This window comes from Pleurodeles waltl, chromosome 12, assembly GCF_031143425.1.
Source record: "Pleurodeles waltl isolate 20211129_DDA chromosome 12, aPleWal1.hap1.20221129, whole genome shotgun sequence".
In the NCBI taxonomy this organism is placed as follows: Eukaryota; Metazoa; Chordata; class Amphibia; order Caudata; family Salamandridae; genus Pleurodeles; species Pleurodeles waltl.
The window spans coordinates 114,692,969-114,716,192 of NC_090451.1; the positions used below are offsets into that span (position 1 = coordinate 114,692,969).

Consider the following 23,224-nt stretch of genomic DNA (forward strand, 5'->3'; position numbering starts at 1 on the left):
GCTCCTCAATTGTGTCCATTTGTAATGATTGTGGAACACTCTATGCTTTCTTGAGACAAAATAGACAAACTTTGGCCTAAGATCTCAGCATCTGACATTCAAGAGAGCCCACCTGGCAGAGGTTGAGCCACCTTCATAAAATTCAGTGAAGTGCAATTACCCCTGGATTTGAAACCTGCAATGACAAAGCCACTGAACAGTGCCAAACCTGTGTCACTGCCACACAACATAGATTAACAATAAGACTTAAATCCAAAGCGCTCCCCAGTATCGACTGAAATGCGCCTTTACAACCCCCTCCCGAAAAACCCCAGAGATTACCTTGAAGAGTAGGTCATTTCCATAGCAATGTGTAGCTTTGTGGTGCTTGAGATAATCAGTTAATGCTGACTGCGCGGCCACAATTCACATCCACACTGTACAATGTGGTGACACACGGTCCTTGTCCTTCGTTACAGAACCCAACCGGAAAGGCTGTTACTACACCGTCTCTGTGGCAATCGGTTAGCGCGTTCGACTGTTAACCGAAAGGTTGGTGGTTCGAGCCCACCCAGGGACGAGACCAGTTTTACCAGATCTCACATGGAAATCCATTTCCTTTTCATCTCTAAACTACGTGTAAAACGACGACGACTCTTACGGCACAGAGGAATACCAAAGTAGCATTTGGCATCATCACATAATATTGCACAAAGGATCATTTACGTCATTCTATCAGATTTGCGTGAGAATTAACGTGTCCACACAATAATAAAGAGTGGTGACTGCTCCTTATTGCATCGTGAATCATATGGTGACAGCATGAGCAGCACCTCCTAAAACACTAAATTCTATCTAGATCTGTAATTGACTGTTTCACAGATGCAGTTTCCTGGAGCTGCCTATGGTGCAGTTCACCTGCCTCACCAGGGCAGGAGATTTCTACTGGGTGTAGCACAGCGACATCTGCAGGCCATTTATGGAATTGGCACAGCTTAGAAAAGTTTATAAATGCAAAGCACAGTAAAAATATGATTGACAAGTACAGGAAAAACAAAAAGGGGGTTATAAATCTGGTCCTCGATACAACAGTGAATGGAGGAGAGAGGGAAAATGCGGTGATTGAATTGATTTGCTACAGAATAGAAAAGTGGTCGGAGTCTTGGCGTGGACTCAACATGTGATTCTGTGCAAATAAGAAATGAATGTGACGTGTATTGTGGCCGAGTTCGCGCTGCCTCCAGCTTTTTTTAATATAACGCGAACGTTATAAAGCTGCAAACTATAGCGTGAGCTCGGTCCAATGGTATTGGAGCTCTTTACGTGAGCATCAGATTACACAAGGTCAGGTTGTTTTTTGTTGTTGTTGTTGTTGTCGTTTTAGTCACAAATTGAGTGATTTTGTTCAGAATCACAGCTTTGAAGGGAGTGGTGGTTGAGCCTTGAGGGTCGGAGTTGACTAGCAAGGACAACCAATCCTATTCTTTTTCAAGAAATATGGATGTTGGTGAATGCAGTATTTTACGGAAACACACACCATGCATAGTAAAGCAAAACACTCGACGAAGATGGGATTCAAACCCACGCGTGCAGAGCACAATGGATTAGCAGTCCATCGCCTTAACCACTCGGCCACCTCGTCCACTGTAGACTGACCTTTACCAGCTCTCTATATCTGGTGACGGACAGTAGAGGCGTGTGAAATGGGTTAGGTATAGAACAAGGAATCTTGTGTTTTTACTGAATAATATAAATAGTTCATAATAATAAATAATTAATGGTACCTCACATGCCGAAAACAGTCCCAGTGCACAGTGTGTTAGTCAATATGCCTTAAGTGTGAGGGGTCTAAGGGCAGATTAACTTGGAGAACATTATGTCACTGGCCACTGATGGGGTAACGACACGGACAAAATGAGCCACTGATGGCACTGACTCAAAAACTGTGGCAGAGACACCACCTGCCTGTCACTAACAGGCCACCGTCAGGAACTGCTATAAATGATCCTACCACAGAGATGCAGCCTGGCCCCTGCCGGTGAAAGGCACTTGTGTCACTAAACCTACCAACAAGAGGCCGTGACGTCACTACGAATCAGAAACAATGATGTCACTAAACCTGCCAATAAGAAGCTGTGATGTATTTATTGGCATCAAGAGACCATTTCAAAAGTGAACCTGTCCCTCAGAGGAAGTGATGTCACTGAGAGGCAATGTAACCAGTGCCCCGTGACCTCAAAACGTGTGACCAATCACTACCACACATCGCCTCCACGTATCTCGGCTTTTGTGTTTTCTTCAATGTGAAGCCTGGTGTGTGTTGTACATCCTCCCTTTCAGTGTCACGAGAAGATGCTACATGAGCAAGGTTGGTTAGCTCAGTCGGTTAGAGTCTGATGTTTTGATAGCTCAGTTGGTTAGAGTCTGGTGTTAATACCGCCATTGTTTGATCTCAGTGCGAGGAAGAAAATGCCTCCTTATGCCCCCCCCCCCCCTCTATAATGTCTCGTTTCAAAGGAAAGTTCTTGCAACGCGCTGCTACCTTTCCGTCTTCAAAACAGAAAAAAAAAACAGATTCCCGCCGAGGAGACAGAAAAACAGCTTCACGATTAGGAGATGTATGTAACCTCAGTTGGGTAGCTGACAAGACCAATAAGGTCACGGGTGTCATACCTGTACGTCACCCTCATATGTTTTGTCTAGTTTTTGCTTGTGTTAATTTTTGCTTAACCTACGCCCTCTGCAAGCAGACCCATCGTCAGTAGCTAGTATGGTGGATACATATCTGGCCCAGGACACGTGAGTCCAGTCCAGGTCAGCTGACTGATGACGCCAGTGTTTGATGGGTGAGGAGTGGGTGTTAGCACGGCCCTTGGGTAGGGGCTGCCTCATTACATGCCCAGCAGGACACTACATCCCTGCCAAAATCCAAACAAAAAGACACGTGCAAACTGTGGAAAACGAAACAAAACAAACAGGATACCACATAGTCCATCAGGCTCTATAGACAGTCAGCAGGATAGCAGTGAGTACATGGACAGATGATGTTGGCTGACTAGGATATCTCCATTCACCTTCATAATTTAACCATAATGGTTCAGGACATAGACGCTGGCTCGCACAGATCAGTGACATTCTGGCAGCATACCGGGTGGAATCATGTCCCTCATCTGGAGCTGATCCACTCTGCTGAGGATGATTTGTGGTTGGTGTCAATAGTTCAAAACAGGGCGCGTCAGGAGTGTTGGTGTTGCTTGAGGCCCTAAAGACAGTCTTGGCGTGCTGTGACCTGTTGGACTCTGTATTACATGGCACGGTTTCTTCCTGGAATCCCATGTTTAAAAGGTTTTATTATAAACCAGTAGTGCATGTTTCTAATTTGGTGGTGGGACAGCCTTGAACCAGCAGAATCAGAGCCTCCGGTCCTGACATAGAATACAAAATTGTGTTAAGAATTTTAGATTCTATTAAGGACACGGAGACCAGGATTATCCCACCCAGTAAATACATTGAATTAAAATGTTATTTACACAATTTGGTTTGTGATGCAAGCATATTTCCCAACCTTGAAATTACTGGTTTTAATATACTTGTCTCCTCATGTTTTTTTTTTTTTTTTAGAATCTGATTCCAAAAAAGGGTTTAGTTTTGGTGGAACATCCTTTTTTCGTTTTGGCAAGCATGAATCCTTGGTTGATGTTCCTTGCGGTCAGGAGACTGTTTCTGGACGTGGGCACTGAATGGTATAGCCCGTATACAAAGAAAGAGGAAGTCAGATGATGCCTCACCAGTTTATAGACTATGTTGGTCTGCTATTCGTGGTCATGGGAGGCGGGGTTCACAGCCACAATAAGTGTTTACTGCTTTTTTATTGGCTGCTGTTCTTTTTAGTAGGAAAGATTGAGAAGCGTAATCCTCGCCTCCGTGTCCTCAATAGAATCTAAAATTCTTAAGGCAAAGCTAGAAAAATTTGTAATCTCCAGTTGCTACAAAATGTTACATTGCGGTGAGCTATCTTCAACTGACCCTAATATTTGCCACAGCAAAACCGGCATTCTGGAAATTGTATTGTTTCGCTCTTAAAAGTGTATGAATGTGCTGAAAACATGTCAATTCGAAAGACGCATATGGATAAAAAAACACTAAGGCTGACTGAAGGTGTGGTAAGGCGGCACTTAACCACTGTGCACTTTGTAATTCTGTAGTACACATTGACAAGAACTGCTTGCCAGTTGTCTGCAATAATACAACGACAAAAATAAATATAGAAATCATGGTCTTTAGAGAATGGGATTCTTCTATGAACAGTCTCCTGCCTCTGACTGCATGAAGCATTGCTGGCTCAGTGGTAGAATTCTCCCCTGGCATGCGGGAGGTCCGATTTCAATTCCTGGCTAATGCACGTTTGTGTTTGTACATTTATTTTTATTATGTAAATTCTGAAGTATTTTCAAAGATTACAAATGAGCCTAAACACACATTTGTGCAAACAGAGCGCGCTGCATCAATTGTTCATGTGTGAACTAGAACAGTTCACTGGGTCCTTCATTGGAAGCAGCTGCAGGGGCTCCTGCCCGCCCCTGGTGTTTCACGTGGAAATGTTCACCCATCATGCCACGTCTTTAACTCTTTGTATACAATCGGCTTTAATACACTGTCCTCCGGGCTTTAAATGCACCGGTGCTCGCAGGTACTGAGTACAGGCACTTTTTTTCTCCTCCTGAGTACCGGTACTCATAGTGGCAGCCGAGCCAACCTTTAGAGATTAGGCATGCACTTGCATCAACCACGCCGGATCCAATTGCTTCACAATACACAGATAATCCAAATGTTTATTCTGTAGTTGGAACATTGGAACAACATCAAAGAACAGAATGTGAATGACTGCTGTTTGCAACTCTTGTGTTTTCGTTCTGTTTTATAGTGTGAAGTGCATCCTTGTGCCATCTTTTTATTGCCCAAATTTTTTTATAATTCTTCCTAACTGCTGCATTATTTATGTCAAAAGACTTTACACGAATTTCATACAACCATAAAATTGAAACTACTGGCTAAGAAACTAGTCAGTATGTGAGCCAGAACCTGTCCAAGTGCTGCCATCTATGCTCTGGCACTCCTGTGCAGGTCTGTGCACCCTCAGATATCCTGGTCTTGTCGGTGAACACTGCTTCACCCCTATGAGAAGCCCAACTAACTATACACTCATCTGCATCGACGAGCAATACATCCTGCACATATAAACTCCTCCTGAAATGTTGACGAGCCCCTGGACAGGTGCTTAAGGAAATCAAACCTCCCCTTGATCTGTGATTAGAACATTAGGATTTCCCCTCCATCAATCCCTTTCCAACTTGTCCTGTATAATCAGTCTTCCTCGCCCAAGGACTAGTCAAGGGACCACCAGCAAGCTACCTTCACTCCAAGCTCCTCAATTGTGGCCATTTGTAATGATTGTGGAACACTCTATGCTTTCTTGAGACAAAATAGACAAACTTTGGCCTAAGATCTCAGCATCTGACATTCAAGAGAGCCCACCTGGCAGAGGTTGAGCCACCTTCATAAAATTCAGTGAAGTGCAATTACCCCTGGAATTGAAACCTGCAATGACAAAGCCACTGAACGGTGCCAACCCTGTGTCACTGCCACACAACATAGATTAACAATAAGACTTAAATCCAAAGCGCTCCCCAGTATCGACTGAAATGCGCCTTTACAACCCCCTCCCGAAGAACCCCAGAGATTACCTTGAAGAGTAGGTCATTTCCATAGCAATGTTTAGCTTTGTGGTGCTTGAGATAATCAGTTAATGCTGACTGCGCAGCCACAATTCACATCCACACTGTACAATGTGGTGACACACGGTCCTTGTCCTTCGTTACAGAACCAAACCGGAAAGGCTCTTATTACACCGGCTCTGTGGCGCAAGGTTAGCGCGTTCGGCTGTTAACCGAAAGGTTGGTGGTTCGAGCCCACCCAGGGACGAGACCAGTTTTACCAGATCTCACATGGAAATCCATTTCCTTTTCATCTCTAAACTACGTGTAAGACCACGACTCCTCTTACGGCACAGAGGAATACCAAAGTAGCATTTGGCATCATCACATAATATTACCCAAAGGATCATATACGTCATTCTATCAGATTTGCGTGAGAAGTAACGTGTCCACACAATAATAAAGAGTGGTGACTGCTCCTTACTGCATCGTGAATCATATGGTGACACTATGAGCAGCACCTCCTAAAACACTAAATTCTATCTAGACCCGTAATTGACTGTTTCACAGATGCAGTTTCCTGGAGCTGCCTATGGTGCAGTTCACCTGCCGCACCAGGGCAGGAGATTTCTACTGGGTGTAGCACAGCGACATCTGCAGGCCATTTATGGAATTAGCACAGATTAGAAAAGTTTATAAATGCAAAGCACAGTAAAAATATGATTGACAAGTACAGGAAAAACAAAAAGGGGTTTATAAATCTTGTCCTCGATACAACAGTGAATGGAGGAGAGAGGGAAAATGCGGTGATTGAATTGATTTGCTACAGAATAGAAAAGTGGTCGGAGTCTTGGCGTGGACTCAACATGTGATTCTGTGCAAATAAGAAATGAATGTGACGTGTAATGTGGCCGAGTTCGCGCTGCCTCCAGCTTTTTTTAATATAACGCGAACGTTATAAACCTGCAAACTATAGCGCGAGCTCGGTCCAATGGTATTGGAGATCTTTACGTGAGCATCAGATTACACAAGGTCAGGTTGTTTTTTGTTGTTGTTGTTGTTGTTTTAGTCACAAATTGAGTGATTTTGTTCAGAATCACAGCTTTGAAGGGAGTGGTGGTTGAGCCTTGAGGGTCGGAGTTGACTAGCAAGGACAACCAATCCTATTCTTTTTCAAGAAATATGGATGTTGGTGAATGCAGTATTTTACAGAAACACACACCATGCATAGTAAAGCAAAACACTCGACGAGGATGGGATTCGAACCCACGTGTGCAGAGCACAATAGATTAGCAGTCCATCGCCTTAACCACTCGGCCACCTCGTCCACTGTAGACCGACCTTTACCAGCTCTCTATATCTGGTGACGGACAGTAGAGGCGTGTGAAATGCGTTAGGTATAGAACAAGGAATCTTGTGTTTTTACTGAATAATATAAATAGTTCATAATAATAAATAATTAATGGTACCTCACATGCCGAAAACAGTCCCAGTGCACAGTGTGTTAGTCAATATGCCTTAAGTGTGAGGGGTCTAAGGGCAGATTAACTTGGAGAACATTATGTCACTGGCCACTGATGGGGTAACGACACGGACAAAATGAGCCACTGATGGCAATGACTCAAAAACTGTGGCAGAGACACCACCTGCCTGTCACTAACAGGCCACCGTCAGGAACTGCTATAAATGATCCTACCACAGAGATGCAGCCTGGCCCCTGCCGGTGAAAGGCACTTGTGTCACTAAACCTACCAACAAGAGGCCGTGACGTCACTACGAATCAGAAACAATGATGTCACTAAACCTGCCAATAAGAAGCTGTGATGTATTTATTGGCATCAAGAGACCATTTCAAAAGTGAACCTGTCCCTCAGAGGAAGTGATGTCACTGAGAGGCAATGTAACCAGTGCCCCGTGACCTCAAACGTGTGACCAATCACTACCACACATCGCCTCCACGTATCTCGGCTTTTGTGTTTTCTTCAATGTGAAGCCTGGTGTGTGTTGTACATCCTCCCTTTCAGTGTCACGAGAAGATGCTACATGAGCAAGGTTGGTTAGCTCAGTCGGTTAGAGTCTGATGTTTTGATAGCTCAGTTGGTTAGAGTCTGGTGTTAATACCGCCATTGTTTGATCTCAGTGCGAGGAAGAAAATGCCTCCTTATGCCCCCCACCCCCCTCTATAATGTCTCGTTTCAAAGGAAAGTTCTTGCAACGCGCTGCTACCTTTCCGTCTTCAAAACAGAAAAAAAAAACAGATTCCCGCCGAGGAGACAGAAAAACAGCTTCACGATTAGGAGATGTATGTAACCTCAGTTGGGTAGCTGACAAGACCAATAAGGTCACGGGTGTCATACCTGTACGTCACCCTCATATGTTTTGTCTAGTTTTTGCTTGTGTTAATTTTTGCTTAACCTACGCCCTCTGCAAGCAGACCCATCGTCAGTAGCTAGTATGGTGGATACATATCTGGCCCAGGACACGTGAGTCCAGTCCAGGTCAGCTGACTGATGACGCCAGTGTTTGATGGGTGAGGAGTGGGTGTTAGCACGGCCCTTGGGTAGGGGCTGCCTCATTACATGCCCAGCAGGACACTACATCCCTGCCAAAATCCAAACAAAAAGACACGTGCAAACTGTGGAAAACGAAACAAAACAAACAGGATACCACATAGTCCATCAGGCTCTATAGTCAGTCAGCAGGATAGCAGTGAGTACATGGACAGATGTTGTTGGCTGACTAGGATATCTCCATTCACCTTCATAATTTAACCATAATGGTTCAGGACATAGACGCTGGCTCGCACAGATCAGTGACATTCTGGCAGCATACCGGGTGGAATCATGTCCCTCATCTGGAGCTGATCCACTCTGCTGAGGATGATTTGTGGTTGGTGTCAATAGTTCAAAACAGGGCGCGTCAGGAGTGTTGGTGTTGCTTGAGGCCCTAAAGACAGTCTTGGCGTGCTGTGACCTGTTGGACTCTGTATTACATGGCACGGTTTCTTCCTGGAATCCCATGTTTAAAAGGTTTTATTATAAACCAGTAGTGCATGTTTCTAATTTGGTGGTGGGACAGCCTTGAACCAGCAGAATCAGAGCCTCCGGTCCTGACATAGAATACAAAATTGTGTTAAGAATTTTAGATTCTATTAAGGACACGGAGACCAGGATTATCCCACCCAGTAAATACATTGAATTAAAATGTTATTTACACAATTTGGTTTGTGATGCAAGCATATTTCCCAACCTTGAAATTACTGGTTTTAATATACTTGTCTCCTCATGTTTTTTTTTTTTTTTTAGAATCTGATTCCAAAAAAGGGTTTAGTTTTGGTGGAACATCCTTTTTTCGTTTTGGCAAGCATGAATCCTTGGTTGATGTTCCTTGCGGTCAGGAGACTGTTTCTGGACGTGGGCACTGAATGGTATAGCCCGTATACAAAGAAAGAGGAAGTCAGATGATGCCTCACCAGTTTATAGACTATGTTGGTCTGCTATTCGTGGTCATGGGAGGCGGGGTTCACAGCCACAATAAGTGTTTACTGCTTTTTTATTGGCTGCTGTTCTTTTTAGTAGGAAAGATTGAGAAGCGTAATCCTCGCCTCCGTGTCCTCAATAGAATCTAAAATTCTTAAGGCAAAGCTAGAAAAATTTGTAATCTCCAGTTGCTACAAAATGTTACATTGCGGTGAGCTATCTTCAACTGACCCTAATATTTGCCACAGCAAAACCGGCATTCTGGAAATTGTATTGTTTCGCTCTTAAAAGTGTATGAATGTGCTGAAAACATGTCAATTCAAAAGACGCATATGGATAAAAAAACACTAAGGCTGACTGAAGGTGTGGTAAGGCGGCACTTAACCACTGTGCACTTTGTAATTCTGTAGTACACATTGACAAGAACTGCTTGCCAGTTGTCTGCAATAATACAACGACAAAAATAAATATAGAAATCATGGTCTTTAGAGAATGGGATTCTTCTATGAACAGTCTCCTGCCTCTGACTGCATGAAGCATTGCTGGCTCAGTGGTAGAATTCTCCCCTGGCATGCGGGAGGTCCGATTTCAATTCCTGGCTAATGCACGTTTGTGTTTGTACATTTATTTTTATTATGTAAATTCTGAAGTATTTTCAAAGATTACAAATGAGCCTAAACACACATTTGTGCAAACAGAGCGCGCTGCATCAATTGTTCATGTGTGAACTAGAACAGTTCACTGGGTCCTTCATTGGAAGCAGCTGCAGGGGCTCCTGCCCGCCCCTGGTGTTTCACGTGGAAATGTTCACCCATCATGCCACGTCTTTAACTCTTTGTATACAATCGGCTTTAATACACTGTCCTCCGGGCTTTAAATGCACCGGTGCTCGCAGGTACTGAGTACAGGCACTTTTTTTCTCCTCCTGAGTACCGGTACTCATAGTGGCAGCCGAGCCAACCTTTAGAGATTAGGCATGCACTTGCATCAACCACGCCGGATCCAATTGCTTCACAATACACAGATAATCTAAATGTTTATTCTGTAGTTGGAACATTGGAACAACATCAAAGAACAGAATGTGAATGACTGCTGTTTGCAACTCTTGTGTTTTCGTTCTGTTTTATAGTGTGAAGTGCATCCTTGTGCCATCTTTTTATTGCCCACATTTTTTTATAATTCTTCCTAACTGCTGCATTATTTATGTCAAAAGACTTTACACGAATTTCATACAACCATAAAATTGAAACTACTGGCTAAGAAACTAGTCAGTATGTGGGCCAGAACATGTCCAAGTGCTGCCATCTATGCTCTGGCACTCCTGTGCAGGTCTGTGCACCCTCAGATATCCTGGTCTTGTCGGTGAACACTGCTTCACCCCTATGAGAAGCCCAACTAACTATACACTCATCTGCATCGACGAGCAATACATCCTGCACATATAAACTCCTCCTGAAATGTTGACGAGCCCCTGGACAGGTGCTTAAGGAAATCAAACCTCCCCTTGATCTGTGATTAGAACATTAGGATTTCCCCTCCATCAATCCCTTTCCAACTTGTCCTGTATAATCAGTCTTCCTCGCCCAAGGACTAGTCAAGGGACCACCAGCAAGCTACCTTCACTCCAAGCTCCTCAATTGTGGCCATTTGTAATGATTGTGGAACAGTCTATGCTTTCTTGAGACAAAATAGACAAACTTTGGCCTAAGATCTCAGCATCTGACATTCAAGAGAGCCCACCTGGCAGAGGTTGAGCCACCTTCATAAAATTCAGTGAAGTGCAATTACCCCTGGAATTGAAACCTGCAATGACAAAGCCACTGAACGGTGCCAACCCTGTGTCACTGCCACACAACATAGATTAACAATAAGACTTAAATCCAAAGCGCTCCCCAGTATCGACTGAAATGCGCCTTTACAACCCCCTCCCGAAGAACCCCAGAGATTACCTTGAAGAGTAGGTCATTTCCATAGCAATGTTTAGCTTTGTGGTGCTTGAGATAATCAGTTAATGCTGACTGCGCAGCCACAATTCACATCCACACTGTACAATGTGGTGACACACGGTCCTTGTCCTTCGTTACAGAACCAAACCGGAAAGGCTCTTATTACACCGTCTCTGTGGCGCAATCGGTTAGCGCGTTCGGCTGTTAACCGAAAGGTTGGTGGTTCGAGCCCACCCAGGGACGAGACCAGTTTTACCAGATCTCACATGGAAATCCATTTCCTTTTCATCTCTAAACTACGTGTAAGACCACGACTCCTCTTACGGCACAGAGGAATACCAAAGTAGCATTTGGCATCATCACATAATATTACCCAAAGGATCATTTACGTCATTCTATCAGATTTGCGTGAGAAGTAATGTGTCCACACAATAATAAAGAGTGGTGACTGCTCCTTACTGCATCGTGAATCATATGGTGACAGCATGAGCAGCACCTCCTAAAACACTAAATTCTATCTAGACCCGTAATTGACTGTTTCACAGATGCAGTTTCCTGGAGCTGCCTATGGTGCAGTTCACCTGCCGCACCAGGGCAGGTGATTTCTACTGGGTGTAGCACAGCGACGTCTGCAGGCCATTTATGGAATTAGCACAGATTAGAAAAGTTTATAAATGCAAAGCACAGTAAAAATATGATTGACAAGTACAGGAAAAACAAAAAGGGGTTTATAAATCTTGTCCTCGATACAACAGTGAATGGAGGAGAGAGGGAAAATGCGGTGATTGAATTGATTTGCTACAGAATAGAAAAGTGGTCGGAGTCTTGGCGTGGACTCAACATGTGATTCTGTGCAAATAAGAAATGAATGTGACGTGTAATGTGGCCGAGTTCGCGCTGCCTCCAGCTTTTTTTAATATAACGCGAACGTTATAAACCTGCAAACTATAGCGCGAGCTCGGTCCAATGGTATTGGAGATCTTTACGTGAGCATCAGATTACACAAGGTCAGGTTGTTTTTTGTTGTTGTTGTTGTTGTTTTAGTCACAAATTGAGTGATTTTGTTCAGAATCACAGCTTTGAAGGGAGTGGTGGTTGAGCCTTGAGGGTCGGAGTTGACTAGCAAGGACAACCAATCCTATTCTTTTTCAAGAAATATGGATGTTGGTGAATGCAGTATTTTACAGAAACACACACCATGCATAGTAAAGCAAAACACTCGACGAGGATGGGATTCGAACCCACGTGTGCAGAGCACAATGGATTAGCAGTCCATCGCCTTAACCACTCGGCCACCTCGTCCACTGTAGACCGACCTTTTCCAGCTCTCTATATCTGGTGACGGACAGTAGAGGCGTGTGAAATGCGTTAGGTATAGAACAAGGAATCTTGTGTTTTTACTGAATAATATAAATAGTTCATAATAATAAATAATTAATGGTACCTCACATGCCGAAAACAGTCCCAGTGCACAGTGTGTTAGTCAATATGCCTTAAGTGTGAGGGGTCTAAGGGCAGATTAACTTGGAGAACATTATGTCACTGGCCACTGATGGGGTAACGACACGGACAAAATGAGCCACTGATGGCAATGACTCAAAAACTGTGGCAGAGACACCACCTGCCTGTCACTAACAGGCCACCGTCAGGAACTGCTATAAATGATCCTACCACAGAGATGCAGCCTGGCCCCTGCCGGTGAAAGGCACTTGTGTCACTAAACCTACCAACAAGAGGCCGTGACGTCACTACGAATCAGAAACAATGATGTCACTAAACCTGCCAATAAGAAGCTGTGATGTATTTATTGGCATCAAGAGACCATTTCAAAAGTGAACCTGTCCCTCAGAGGAAGTGATGTCACTGAGAGGCAATGTAACCAGTGCCCCGTGACCTCAAAACGTGTGACCAATCACTACCACACATCGCCTCCACGTATCTCGGCTTTTGTGTTTTCTTCAATGTGAAGCCTGGTGTGTGTTGTACATCCTCCCTTTCAGTGTCACGAGAAGATGCTACATGAGCAAGGTTGGTTAGCTCAGTCGGTTAGAGTCTGATGTTTTGATAGCTCAGTTGGTTAGAGTCTGGTGTTAATACCGCCATTGTTTGATCTCAGTGCGAGGAAGAAAATGCCTCCTTATGCCCCCCACCCCCCTCTATAATGTCTCGTTTCAAAGGAAAGTTCTTGCAACGCGCTGCTACCTTTCCGTCTTCAAAACAGAAAAAAAAAACAGATTCCCGCCGAGGAGACAGAAAAACAGCTTCACGATTAGGAGATGTATGTAACCTCAGTTGGGTAGCTGACAAGACCAATAAGGTCACGGGTGTCATACCTGTACGTCACCCTCATATGTTTTGTCTAGTTTTTGCTTGTGTTAATTTTTGCTTAACCTACGCCCGCTGCAAGCAGACCCATCGTCAGTAGCTAGTATGGTGGATACATATCTGGCCCAGGACACGTGAGTCCAGTCCAGGTCAGCTGACTGATGACGCCAGTGTTTGATGGGTGAGGAGTGGGTGTTAGCACGGCCCTTGGGTAGGGGCTGCCTCATTACATGCCCAGCAGGACACTACATCCCTGCCAAAATCCAAACAAAAAGACACGTGCAAACTGTGGAAAACGAAACAAAACAAACAGGATACCACATAGTCCATCAGGCTCTATAGTCAGTCAGCAGGATAGCAGTGAGTACATGGACAGATGTTGTTGGCTGACTAGGATATCTCCATTCACCTTCATAATTTAACCATAATGGTTCAGGACATAGACGCTGGCTCGCACAGATCAGTGACATTCTGGCAGCATACCGGGTGGAATCATGTCCCTCATCTGGAGCTGATCCACTCTGCTGAGGATGATTTGTGGTTGGTGTCAATAGTTCAAAACAGGGCGCGTCAGGAGTGTTGGTGTTGCTTGAGGCCCTAAAGACAGTCTTGGCGTGCTGTGACCTGTTGGACTCTGTATTACATGGCACGGTTTCTTCCTGGAATCCCATGTTTAAAAGGTTTTATTATAAACCAGTAGTGCATGTTTCTAATTTGGTGGTGGGACAGCCTTGAACCAGCAGAATCAGAGCCTCCGGTCCTGACATAGAATACAAAATTGTGTTAAGAATTTTAGATTCTATTAAGGACACGGAGACCAGGATTATCCCACCCAGTAAATACATTGAATTAAAATGTTATTTACACAATTTGGTTTGTGATGCAAGCATATTTCCCAACCTTGAAATTACTGGTTTTAATATACTTGTCTCCTCATGTTTTTTTTTTTTTTTTAGAATCTGATTCCAAAAAAGGGTTTAGTTTTGGTGGAACATCCTTTTTTCGTTTTGGCAAGCATGAATCCTTGGTTGATGTTCCTTGCGGTCAGGAGACTGTTTCTGGACGTGGGCACTGAATGGTATAGCCCGTATACAAAGAAAGAGGAAGTCAGATGATGCCTCACCAGTTTATAGACTATGTTGGTCTGCTATTCGTGGTCATGGGAGGCGGGGTTCACAGCCACAATAAGTGTTTACTGCTTTTTTATTGGCTGCTGTTCTTTTTAGTAGGAAAGATTGAGAAGCGTAATCCTCGCCTCCGTGTCCTCAATAGAATCTAAAATTCTTAAGGCAAAGCTAGAAAAATTTGTAATCTCCAGTTGCTACAAAATGTTACATTGCGGTGAGCTATCTTCAACTGACCCTAATATTTGCCACAGCAAAACCGGCATTCTGGAAATTGTATTGTTTCGCTCTTAAAAGTGTATGAATGTGCTGAAAACATGTCAATTCGAAAGACGCATATGGATAAAAAAACACTAAGGCTGACTGAAGGTGTGGTAAGGCGGCACTTAACCACTGTGCACTTTGTAATTCTGTAGTACACATTGACAAGAACTGCTTGCCAGTTGTCTGCAATAATACAACGACAAAAATAAATATAGAAATCATGGTCTTTAGAGAATGGGATTCTTCTATGAACAGTCTCCTGCCTCTGACTGCATGAAGCATTGCTGGCTCAGTGGTAGAATTCTCCCCTGGCATGCGGGAGGTCCGATTTCAATTCCTGGCTAATGCACGTTTGTGTTTGTACATTTATTTTTATTATGTAAATTCTGAAGTATTTTCAAAGATTACAAATGAGCCTAAACACACATTTGTGCAAACAGAGCGCGCTGCATCAATTGTTCATGTGTGAACTAGAACAGTTCACTGGGTCCTTCATTGGAAGCAGCTGCAGGGGCTCCTGCCCGCCCCTGGTGTTTCACGTGGAAATGTTCACCCATCATGACACGTCTTTAACTCTTTGTATACAATCGGCTTTAATACACTGTCCTCCGGGCTTTAAATGCACCGGTGCTCGCAGGTACTGAGTACAGGCACTTTTTTTCTCCTCCTGAGTACCGGTACTCATAGTGGCAGCCGAGCCAACCTTTAGAGATTAGGCATGCACTTGCATCAACCACGCCGGATCCAATTGCTTCACAATACACAGATAATCTAAATGTTTATTCTGTAGTTGGAACATTGGAACAACATCAAAGAACAGAATGTGAATGACTGCTGTTTGCAACTCTTGTGTTTTCGTTCTGTTTTATAGTGTGAAGTGCATCCTTGTGCCATCTTTTTATTGCCCACATTTTTTTATAATTCTTCCTAACTGCTGCATTATTTATGTCAAAAGACTTTACACGAATTTCATACAACCATAAAATTGAAACTACTGGCTAAGAAACTAGTCAGTATGTGGGCCAGAACATGTCCAAGTGCTGCCATCTATGCTCTGGCACTCCTGTGCAGGTCTGTGCACCCTCAGATATCCTGGTCTTGTCGGTGAACACTGCTTCACCCCTATGAGAAGCCCAACTAACTATATACTCATCTCCATCGACGAGCAATACATCCTGCACATATAAACTCCTCCTGAAATGTTGACGAGCCCCTGGACAGGTGCTTAAGGAAATCAAACCTCCCCTTGATCTGTGATTAGAACATTAGGATTTCCCCTCCATCAATCCCTTTCCAACTTGTCCTGTATAATCAGTCTTCCTCGCCCAAGGACTAGTCAAGGGACCACCAGCAAGCTACCTTCACTCCAAGCTCCTCAATTGTGGCCATTTGTAATGATTGTGGAACATTCTATGCTTTCTTGAGACAAAATAGACAAACTTTGGCCTAAGATCTCAGCATCTGACATTCAAGAGAGCCCACCTGGCAGAGGTTGAGCCACCTTCATAAAATTCAGTGAAGTGCAATTACCCCTGGAATTGAAACCTGCAATGACAAAGCCACTGAACGGTGCCAACCCTGTGTCACTGCCACACAACATAGATTAACAATAAGACTTAAATCCAAAGCGCTCCCCAGTATCGACTGAAATGCGCCTTTACAACCCCCTCCCGAAGAACCCCAGAGATTACCTTGAAGAGTAGGTCATTTCCATAGCAATGTTTAGCTTTGTGGTGCTCAGTTAATGCTGACTGCGCAGCCACAATTCACATCCACACTGTACAATGTGGTGACACACGGTCCTTGTCCTTCGTTACAGAACCAAACCGGAAAGGCTCTTATTACACCGTCTCTGTGGCGCAATCGGTTAGCGCGTTCGGCTGTTAACAGAAAGGTTGGTGGTTCGAGCCCACCCAGGGACGAGACCAGTTTTACCAGATCTCACATGGAAATCCATTTCCTTTTCATCTCTAAACTACGTGTAAGACCACGACTCCTCTTACGGCACAGAGGAATACCAAAGTAGCATTTGGCATCATCACCTAATATTACCCAAAGGATCATTTACGTCATTCTATCAGATTTGCGTGAGAAGTAACGTGTCCACACAATAATAAAGAGTGGTGACTGCTCCTTACTGCATCGTGAATCATATGGTGACAGCATGAGCAGCACCTCCTAAAACACTAAATTCTATCTAGACCCGTAATTGACTGTTTCACAGATGCAGTTTCCTGGAGCTGCCTATGGTGCAGTTCACCTGCCGCACCAGGGCAGGAGATTTCTACTGGGTGTAGCACAGCGACGTCTGCAGGCCATTTATGGAATTAGCACAGATTAGAAAAGTTTATAAATGCAAAGCACAGTAAAAATATGATTGACAAGTACAGGAAAAACAAAAAGGGGTTTATAAATCTTGTCCTCGATACAACAGTGAATGGAGGAGAGAGGGAAAATGCGGTGATTGAATTGATTTGCTACAGAATAGAAAAGTGGTCGGAGTCTTGGCGTGGACTCAACATGTGATTCTGTGCAAATAAGAAATGAATGTGACGTGTAATGTGGCCGAGTTCGCGCTGCCTCCAGCTTTTTTTAATATAACGCGAACGTTATAAACCTGCAAACTATAGCGCGAGCTCGGTCCAATGGTATTGGAGATCTTTACGTGAGCATCAGATTACACAAGGTCAGGTTGTTTGTTGTTGTTGTTGTTGTTGTTTTAGTCACAAATTGAGTGATTTTGTTCAGAATCACAGCTTTGAAGGGAGTGGTGGTTGAGCCTTGAGGGTCGGAGTTGACTAGCAAGGACAACCAATCCTATTCTTTTTCAAGAAATATGGATGTTGGTGAATGCAGTATTTTACAGAAACACACACCATGCATAGTAAAGCAAAACACTCGACGAGGATGGGATTCGAACCCACGTGTGCAGAGCACAGTAGATTAGCAGTCCATCGCCTTAACCACTCGGCCACCTCGTCCACTGTAGACCGACCTTTACCAGCTCTCTATATCTGGTGACGGACAGTAGAGGTGTGTGAAATGCGGTAGGTATAGAACAAAGAATCTTGTGTTTTTACTGAATAATATAAATAGTTCATAATAATAAATAATTAATGGTACCTCACATGCCGAAAACAGTCCCAGTGCAGAGTGTGTTAGTCAATATGCCTTAAGTGTGAGGGGTCTAAGGGCAGATTAACTTGGAGAACATTATGTCACTGGCCACTGATGGGGTAACGACACAGACAAAATGAGCCACTAATGGCACTGACTCAAAAACTGTGGCAGAGACACCACCTGCCTGTCACTAACAGGCCACCGTCAGGAACTGCTATAAATGATCCTACCACAGAGATGCAGCCTGGCCCCTGCCGGTGAAAGGCACTTGTGTCACTAAACCTACCAACAAGAGGCCGTGACGTCACTACGAATCAGAAACAATGATGTCACTAAACCTGCCAATAAGAAGCTGTGATGTATTTATTGGCATCAAGAGACCATTTCAAAAGTGAACCTGTCCCTCAGAGGAAGTGATGTCACTGAGAGGCAATGTAACCAGTGCCCCGTGACCTCAAAACGTGTGACCAATCACTACCACACATCGCCTCCACGTATCTCGGCTTTTGTGTTTTCTTCAATGTGAAGCCTGGTGTGTGTTGTACATCCTCCCTTTCAGTGTCACGAGAAGATGCTACATGAGCAAGGTTGGTTAGCTCAGTCGGTTAGAGTCTGATGTTTTGATAGCTCAGTTGGTTAGAGTCTGGTGTTAATACCGCCATTGTTTGATCTCAGTGCGAGGAAGAAAATGCCTCCTTATGCCCCCCACCCCCCTCTATAATGTCTCGTTTCAAAGGAAAGTTCTTGCAACGCGCTGCTACCTTTCCGTCTTCAAAACAGAAAAAAAAAACAGATTCCCGCCGAGGAGACAGAAAAACAGCTTCACGATTAGGAGATGTATGTAACCTCAGTTGGGTAGCTGACAAGACCAATAAGGTCACGGGTGTCATACCTGTACGTCACCCTCATATGTTTTGTCTAGTTTTTGCTTGTGTTCATTTTTGCTTAACCTACGCCCTCTGCAAGCAGACCCATCGTCAGTAGCTAGTATGGTGGATACATATCTGGCCCAGGACACGTGAGTCCAGTCCAGGTCAGCTGACTGGTGACGCCGGTGTTTGATGGGTGAGGAGTGGGTGTTAGCACGGCCCTTGGGTAGGGGCTGCCTCATTACATGCCCAGCAGGACACTACATCCCTGGAAAAATCCAAACAAAAAGACACGTGCAAACTGTGGAAAACGAAACAAAACAAACTGGATACCACATAGTCCATCAGTCTCTATAGTCAGTCAGCAGGATAGCAGTGAGTACATGGACAGATGATGTTGGCTGACTAGGATATCTCCATTCACCTTCATAATTTAACCATAATGGTTCAGGACATAGATGCTGGCTCGCACAGATCAGTGACATTCTGGCAGCACACCGGGTGGAATCATGTCCCTCATCTGGAGCTGATCCACTCTGCTGAGGATGATTTGTGGTTGGTGTCAATAGTTCAAAACAGGGCGCGTCAGGAGTGTTGGTGTTGCTTGAGGTCCTAAAGACAGTCTTGGCGTGCTGTGACCTGTTGGACTCTGTATTACATGGCACAGTTTCTTCCTGGAATCCCATGTTTAAAAGGTTTTATTATAAACCAGTAGTGCATGTTTCTAATTTGGTGGTGGGCCAGCCTTGAACCAGCATAATCAGAGCCTCCGGTCCTGACATAGCATACAAAATTGTGTTAAGAATTTTAGATTCTATTAAGGACACGGAGACCAGGATTATCCCACCCAGTAAATACATTGAATTAAAATGTTATTTACACAATTTGGTTTGTGATGCAAGCATATTTCCCACCCTTGAAATTACTGGTTTTAATATACTTGTCTCCTCATGTTTTTTTATTTTTTTTAGAATCTGATTCCAAAAAAGGGTTTAGTTTTGGTGGAACATCCTTTTTTCTTTTTGGCAAGCATGAATCCTTGGTTGATGTTCCTTGCGGTCAGGAGACTGTTTCTGGACGTGGGCACTGAATGGTATAGCCAGTATACAAAGAAAGAGGAAGTCAGATGATGCCTCACCAGTTTATAGACTATGTTGGTCTGCTATTCGTGGTCATGGGAGGCGGGGTTCACAGCCTCAATAAGTGTTTACTGCTTTTTTATAGGCTGCTGTTCTTTTTAGTAGGAAAGATTGAGAAGCGTAATCCTCGCCTCCGTGTCCTCAATAGAATCTAAAATTCTTAAGGCAAAGCTAGAAAAATTTGTAATCTCCAGTTGCTACAAAATGTTACATTGAGGTGAGCAATCTTCAACTGACCCTAATATTTGCCACAGCAAAACCGGCATTCTGGAAATTGTATTGTTTCGCTCTTAAAAGTGTATGAATGTGCTGAAAACATGTCAATTCGAAAGACGCATATGGATAAAAAAACACTAAGGCTGACTGAAGGTGTGGTAAGGTGGCACTTAACCACTGTGCACTTTGTAATTCTGTAGTACACATTGACAAGAACTGCTTGCCAGTTGTCTGCAATAATACAACGACAAAAATAAATATAGAAATCATGGTCTTTAGAGAATGGGATTCTTCTATGAACAGTCTCCTGCCTCTGACTGCATGAAGCATTGCTGGCTCAGTGGTAGAATTCTCCCCTGGCATGCGGGAGGTCCGATTTCAATTCCTGGCTAATGCACGTTTGTGTTTGTACATTTATTTTTATTATGTAAATTCTGAAGTATTTTCAAAGATTACAAATCAGCCTAAACACACATTTGTGCAAACAGAGCGCGCTGCATCAATTGTTCATGTGTGAACTAGAACAGTTCACTGGGTCCTTCATTGGAAGCAGCTGCAGGGGCTCCTGCCCGCCCCTGGTGTTTCACGTGGAAATGTTCACCCATCATGCCACGTCTTTAACTCTTTGTATACAATCGGCTTTAATACACTGTCCTCCGGGCTTTAAATGCACCGGTGCTCGCAGGTACTGAGTACAGGCACTTTTTTTCTCCTCCTGAGTACCGGTACTCATAGTGGCAGCCGAGCCAACCTTTAGAGATTAGGCATGCACTTGCATCAACCACGCCGGATCCAATTGCTTCACAATACACAGATAATCCAAATGTTTATTCTGTAGTTGGAACATTGGAACAACATCAAAGAACAGAATGTGAATGACTGCTGTTTGCAACTCTTGTGTTTTCGTTCTGTTTTATAGTGTGAAGTGCATCCTTGTGCCATCTTTTTATTGCCCAATTTTTTTTATAATTCTTCCTAACTGCTGCATTATTTATGTCAAAAGACTTTACACGAATTTCATACAACCATAAAATTGAAACTACTGGCTAAGAAACTAGTCAGTATGTGGGCCAGAACCTGTCCAAGTGCTGCCATCTATGCTCTGGCACTCCTGTGCAGGTCTGTGCACCCTCAGATATCCTGGTCTTGTCGGTGAACACTGCTTCACCCCTATGAGAAGCCCAACTAACTATACACTCATCTGCATCGACGAGCAATACATCCTGCACATATAAACTCCTCCTGAAATGTTGACGAGCCCCTGGACAGGTGCTTAAGGAAATCAAACCTTCCCTTGACCTTGATCTGTGATTAGAACAGTAGGATTTCCCCTCCATCAATCCCTTTCCAACTTGTCCTGTATAATCAGTCTTCCTCGCCCAAGGACTAGTCAAGAGACCACCAGCAAGCTACCTTCACTCCAAGCTCCTCAATTGTGGCCATTTGTAATGATTGTGGAACACTCTATGCTTTCTTGAGACAAAATAGACAAACTTTGGCCTAAGATCTCAGCATCTGACATTCAAGAGAGCCCACCTGGCAGAGGTTGAGCCACCTTCATAAAATTCAGTGAAGTGCAATTACCCCTGGAATTGAAACCTGCAATGACAAAGCCACTGAACGGTGCCAAACCTGTGTCACTGCCACACAACATAGATTAACAATAAGACTTAAATCCAAAGCGCTCCCCAGTATCGACTGAAATGCGCCTTTACAACCCCCTCCCGAAGAACCCCAGAGATTACCTTGAAGAGTAGGTCATTTCCATAGCAATGTTTAGCTTTGTGGTGCTTGAGATAATCAGTTAATGCTGACTGCGCGGCCACAATTCACATCCACACTGTACAATGTGGTGACACACGGTCCTTGTCCTTTGTTCCAGAACCAAACCGGAAAAGCTCTCACTACCCCGTCTCTGTGGCGCAATCGGTTAGCGCGTTCGGCTGTTCACCGAAAGGTTGGTGGTTCGAGCCCACCCGGGGGGACGAGACTAGTTTTACCAGATCTCACATGGAAATCCATTTCCTTTTCATCTCTAAACTACGTGTAAGACGACGACTCCTCTTACAGCACAGAGGAATACCAAAGTAGCATTTAGCATCATCACATAATATTGCCCAAAGGATCATATACGTCATTCTATCAGATTTGCGTGAGAAGTAACGTGTCCACACAATAATAAAGAGTGGTGACTGCTCCTTACTGCATCGTGAATCATATGGTGACAGCATGAGCAGCACCTCCTAAAACACTAAATTCTACCTAGACCCGTAATTGACTGTTTCACAGATGCAGTTTCCAGGAGCTGCCTATGGTGCAGTTCACCTGCCGCACCAGGGCAGGAGATTTCTACAGGGTGTAGCACAGCGACATCTGCAGGCCATTTATGGAATTGGCACAGATTAGAAAAGTTTATAAATGCAAAGCACAGTAAAAATATGATTGACAAGTACAGGAAAAACAAAAAGGGGGTTATAAATCTGGTCCTCGATACAACAGTGAATGGAGGAGAGAGGGAAAATGCGGTGATTGAATTGATTTGCTACAGAATAGAAAAGTGGTCGGAGTCTTGGCGTGGACTCAACATGAGATTCTGTGCAAATAAGAAATGAGTGTGACGTGTAATGTGACCGAGTTCGCGCTGCCTCCAGCTTTTTTTAATATAACGCGAACGTTATAAACCTGCAAACTATAGCGCGAGCTCCGTCCAATGGTATTGGAGCTCTTTACGTGAGCATCAGATTACACAAGGTCAGGTTGTTTTTTGTTGTTGTTGTTGTTGTCGTTTTAGTCACAAATTGAGTGATTTTGTTCAGAATCACAGCTTTGAAGGGAGTGGTGGTTGAGCCTTGAGGGTCGGAGTTGACTAGCAAGGACAACCAATCCTATTCTTTTTCAAGAAATATGGATGTTGGTGAATGCAGTATTTTACAGAAACACACACCATGCATAGTAAAGCAAAACACTCGACGAGGATGGGATTCGAACCCACGTGTGCAGAGCACAATGGATTAGCAGTCCATCGCCTTAACCACTCGGCCACCTCGTC

The 23,224-nt window shown here is 44.0% G+C and overlaps 6 non-coding genes across 6 annotated transcripts; 1 reads left to right on the forward strand and 5 right to left on the reverse strand.

Moving 5' to 3' along the window:
* Positions 1-1,539: 1,539 nt before the first annotated feature.
* TRNAS-GCU (transfer RNA serine (anticodon GCU)) lies at positions 1,540-1,621 on the reverse strand. The gene has a single exon. It is a non-coding gene; the product is annotated as a tRNA-Ser (tRNA).
* Positions 1,622-6,938: 5,317 nt separating this feature from the next.
* TRNAS-GCU (transfer RNA serine (anticodon GCU)) lies at positions 6,939-7,020 on the reverse strand. Its single transcript has one exon. It is a non-coding gene; the product is annotated as a tRNA-Ser (tRNA).
* A 4,267-nt stretch (positions 7,021-11,287) lies between these two features.
* On the forward strand, positions 11,288-11,361 carry TRNAN-GUU (transfer RNA asparagine (anticodon GUU)). The gene has a single exon. It is a non-coding gene; the product is annotated as a tRNA-Asn (tRNA).
* A 977-nt stretch (positions 11,362-12,338) lies between these two features.
* On the reverse strand, positions 12,339-12,420 carry TRNAS-GCU (transfer RNA serine (anticodon GCU)). The gene has a single exon. It is a non-coding gene; the product is annotated as a tRNA-Ser (tRNA).
* A 5,310-nt stretch (positions 12,421-17,730) lies between these two features.
* On the reverse strand, positions 17,731-17,812 carry TRNAS-GCU (transfer RNA serine (anticodon GCU)). The gene has a single exon. It is a non-coding gene; the product is annotated as a tRNA-Ser (tRNA).
* Positions 17,813-23,142: 5,330 nt separating this feature from the next.
* Positions 23,143-23,224, reverse strand: TRNAS-GCU (transfer RNA serine (anticodon GCU)). The gene has a single exon. It is a non-coding gene; the product is annotated as a tRNA-Ser (tRNA).